Source organism: Panthera tigris, chromosome E1 (assembly GCF_018350195.1).
Source record: "Panthera tigris isolate Pti1 chromosome E1, P.tigris_Pti1_mat1.1, whole genome shotgun sequence".
Taxonomy (NCBI): Eukaryota; Metazoa; Chordata; class Mammalia; order Carnivora; family Felidae; genus Panthera; species Panthera tigris.
In genome coordinates, this window is record NC_056673.1 from 13,639,762 (window position 1) to 13,644,635 (window position 4,874).

Below are 4,874 nucleotides of genomic sequence, written 5' to 3' on the forward strand. Positions count from 1 at the left end.
GGAGGTCTGCCTTCAGGCATTGCCAGTTCCAGTGGACAGCAGTCATTCAATGGACAGATACTACTGAGTGTGAAGCAAATGCCAGGGTGGTGGGAACATCTGAGGATACAGAAAGATGATATAAAGGAGGCTGCATGAAAGAAGATCTATATGACAGATTTTCTCCATTCTAGCAAAAACAAGCTAGAAGTAGAAACGGGAAATTTTCACAGGGGCAATAACAAAACTCCTAAGTGCAACAAGAAAGTGTAAGACCTACAGGAAGAAACCTAGAAACTTGGATGGAAGAAGATCAGTCAAGATACAAAAAAATGGAAAGAAGTACCATGTTCTTAGCTGGGAAGAATTTAATAACATAAAAATTCTAATCCTCCCCAAGTTGAAATCTAAATATAATAGAATTCCAATTTAATTACTGAGTCTCAACATTTACATCTCAGCTCAAAATCTTTTCCTCAGAGTCCTTTCTTGACAACTTCCTTTTAAAAAGCCACTCTCGGGGCGCCTGGGTGGCTCAGTCGGTTAAGCGGCCGACTTCAGCTCGGGTCATGATCTCACGGTCCGTGAGTTCGAGCCCCGCCTCGGGCTCTGTGCTGACAGCTCAGAGCCTGGAGCCTGTTTCAGATTCTGTGTCTCCCTCTCTCTCTGACCCTCCCCCATTCATGCTCTGTCTCTCTCTGTCGCAAAAATAAATAAACGTTAAACAAATAAAAAAAAATAAAATAAATAAAAAATAAAATAAAAAGCCACTCTCACACCCCATTGAGTGCTCTCTCCATCCTGTGGCAGTGCTTATTAATTTCATGGCACTCACTACATGCTGACATTATATTGTTCACATGTTTCCTTTTCCTTGGTCTTTTTTTCTTTCTATGAAATTTCCTTGTTTGGCTTGCTCACAACTGTGTTGCCTCAAAGAGTGGTGGTCGTAGGCTAGAAACTCAATATGCACTTGTAACTTGTAATTTGTGTGTGTGTGTGTGTGTGTGTGTGTCAGAGAGAGACAGAGTATGAACGAGGGAGGGGCAGAGAGAGAGGGAGACACAGAATCTGAAGGAGGCTCCAGGCTCAGCTGTCAGCACACAGCCCAATGCGGGGCTCGAACTCACAGACCGCAAGATCATGACCTGAGCCGAAGTCCAACGCTCAACCGACTGAGCCACCCAGGCGCCCCTGCACTTGTAACCTGTAACAGGGGGTCACATAGGATACCACATGACACATGGAAGGGATATTCAACCTTCCATTAACAAAAGGAGAGAGGGAGGAAAGCAGAGTTACCTTTGAGAAGTTACAGGTCATTGTCATGAAGGACAGATCCTATCGCTGGGGAGGATCCAGAAAAGCTCAGAGTCTCCGGGGAGGACAGTGTGCAGAGACTGAGCAGGGGAGAGAGCTGTGGGGAAGGGGCTGCACTGTCCCTGCTGCCACATGTCCCAGCAAGCAGCAGACAGGAGCAGAGAGGAGGGGAGGGTCACCCTGAGGAGCGAAGGAGAGCAGGGCCTGGATCCCGGACAGGGCAGGGACAGCAGGATGCAGCCATCTCTGAGAGCCGTGTCTCCTTACCTGGAGAGGGCAGGACCCAGCCCGCTGAGCCTCAGAGCACTTCCTGTACATGAGGTGCGCCTGGGTGGCTCCATTGGTTAAGCCTCTTAGTTTCCGCTCAGGTCATGATCTCACAATTTGTGAATTCCAGCCTCGAGCTCTTGGCTTGGGATTCTTTCTCCCTCCCTCTCTCTCTGCTCCTCCCCCATGTGCACTTTCTCGTGCTTGCTTGCTCTCTCTTTCTCAAAATAAATACACTTTTTTTTTTAAGAGCATTTCCTGTACATGCAAACTGAGCAGAGCAAGTTCCTGCCACTGCCTCCCTGCTGACAAGGGGACAAGGGTGGGGGGAGGACCGTGTTAAAGGCAAGGAACTTAAATTCAGTGAGTTCTTCTAGGGGTCCTGACTCAACTTCCTGAATCCCCTCCAGAGACTGGAGATGATGCTAACATCCTATGCTGAGGAGGAAGCTGAGGCTCAAAGAAGCTGAGTGAGAGGTCCCAAGGTTGCACACTAAGTGGCAGAGTCTGGATGTGCTCTTTATCCTGTGACTCTGAATGCCAGGCACTGGTACCCTGTGCTGTGGAGGAGAGAAAGACTGGGCAGAGCTGACACTTGGCCTCAAATAACTTCCTACTGGCCACTGGTTGCCCATTCTGATTCAGGGCTCTCCCACTGACAGTCGGACAGATGCTACCCAGGGCTTCCTGAATTCCTCGCATCAGTGCTTGCCTGACCCCAAGCGTCTCCCTGTGACCTGTCCATTCAATGCCGCTATTGTTAACCTGACACTGTGCCTACTGTGTCAGCACCAAATATGAATACACAGGCTCCCCTCAACCCCATCCCCAGTCCTCATCTCTGGATATCTTCGATTGTTCTTCCTTCTGCCTGGAACACTGTCTCCACCACCACCTCCCGCCCTTGTTCCTTCTCTCAAGTCCTGTGCATCCCTGAGGTCTCAGTACAAACATCCCTAAGATGATTTTTCAAGCTTTCTTCAGCTTGCTGGGTGTTCCGATATTAACCTCCACTGCCCATATTTTAACACTGTTAAAACTTACAACACTTACTTCATTAAATCCAGCCTCTCCACCAAAATGAAAGCTTCAAGAAGTCAGGGTCACTGTGTGCTGTCTTCATCATGTGCTCCCTTCATTGTGTGATTCCCTGGTGCCTAAGACAACGCCTTGCACCAAAGAGATGCTCAATAAACACAGGATGCCTGGGTGAACGCAGACATGAACACTGGAAGATGGATCATTCAGTTCTTCCATTTTACCTCCAGAAAACTGAGGCCCACAACAGTGAGAGAAACAAAAAGCTAGTTTCCCTGAATTCATGTGTGAGTGGAGGGAAGGGTTCTATCTGCTGACCTTATATTCAAGAAGTCCAGAACCTTGTATTGTCTGCAACTGGGAGCAATGACTAGCTGTAGGCTTGCCTTGACACAAAGGAAGTGATGAGTAGTAATTCTCCATTTACACCTAAACCTGAGACCACGTCGGTAGTAAGCAAGGATTAGTCCCGTAGGAAGGAATTCTCAGACAAAACACAGACTCCCTTTTTGATGGTACCCAACTTTCTGAGTCTCCCCATGGGGGCTGGAGTATGAAATCCACAGCCATCCTGAAAGATTCACCCTGGCGTTTTCTGTGTGTGAAAGGAAACAGTTGTCCCACCAGTCCCTCCACCTAGCCTGGGGCTCTAACCCCTCCTGCTGTCCTTGTTTGTGAAGCCTTCCAGGACCCACCAGCCTACAGCCTTCATAGTATGCTTTCCCCCATCACTGATTTTCTGTGCCCCTCATTTGGCTACTTTCATAAATTTCCTTGTGAATCTCTTGTCTTCTGGTGGAAAAGACTTAACACCATGCTTCCTCCCAAATAGTGCAAATGTCAGGATTTCATTATACTTTCATTATCAAACACTTAGGTCTTTGTTTTCCTACTTGACTTTGACCCTTTAGAAATGGTGAGGATGCCTTATTTATCCTCATAGTCCTCACTGCACCTAGGACATGCTTGGTCTGTGTTTGCTGTTGCTCATAGGAGCTGTATTGGGGCTTCTCCCACCCCAGCTGTGAATCTTACCTTCCTGCCTGTGTCTGTCTCAGCCTCCATCAGCAATGGCCCACTGCCTCTTCTTCCATCCTCTACGTCATTGGAAATTAACATGAAAACTCAGAGGCTGATGCTATTTGGAGCAGAGAATATAAGAACATGCTTGTATCCAGATTGCCTGCCTGTGCCACAGCCAGCCTTTCCTACACCCCAGCTGCAGTAAGGCTGCAGGCAGGAGGGTGTTTGATCATGAAACGGGACCTCTGGTGTAACCCTAGGTTCTCAGATCTGGGCCAGAAGGGGACTTGTGTTATTTATTTACTTCCCAGGTAGCCTCAGTATGAGTGCATCAGGAGCCTTGAGGGAGTTTGGAGCTTAGTAATTGTCCCACACCCTTTACATCCCCTCAGGAGCAGTTTCTGGGAAGGGAGAAGGATGTGGTCCAACAGTATGGGGATTTCCTCTTAAAAAAGTTATTACCTGCTTGTCTCTTGGACTGAACTAGAGAGCCACCCTGTCTATCCAAAACATCTCCTGATATATGAAATGACAGTCTTTAACTGATTCACAAAAAGTCTCTACTAAAATTGGGATATGTTATATAGAAGGAATCACCCTTTGAGACAGAAGAAAATGTATGAAGCCAAGGTCATTATCAGATTTTTTTTCTCAGTTTCTATGAGAAGGTCACTGTAAACTTGGTGGAGGGATGAGAGAAGAATGAATATCAGAACACGATGTGTTCCTCATGACTGTGAGGACTAAGGGGCACCAGAACAGTGGGTTCCAGAAAACTCCAGACTCTGGACATGCTTGCTGCCTCACCACAGATCCCTGATGACGCCGGCCCCTGGACTCCCGCAGTTGCCCTACCCCAGAGAGGCTCCACGCTGGTCCTCTGAGAATGGCTCCTGGTGGTATGATTAGAGCTTAGATCTGGCACAGCCACACCCCACCAGCATCCATCCCTGTGGTCAGTGCTTTCCTTGCCCTTCCTCCAGGAAAACACTGGAAAGAAAAGCTCAGTCTTAGAATATGCATAAAGTTGACTTAGAACTGTTAATCCATAGCACTAGGAAAAACAAAGAAATAACTAGAGTATGTGTTTACAGTCCCTTTTTGAATATAGAATGAGGATATATAGTCAAAATACTGTGTCCAAGAATTGCTTAGTCTACTTCTCCTGCTCCTTTTCAGTGTGGTTATGTTATGATGTTATGTTATGTTATGTTATGTTATGTTATGTTATGTTTTGTTATAGTATG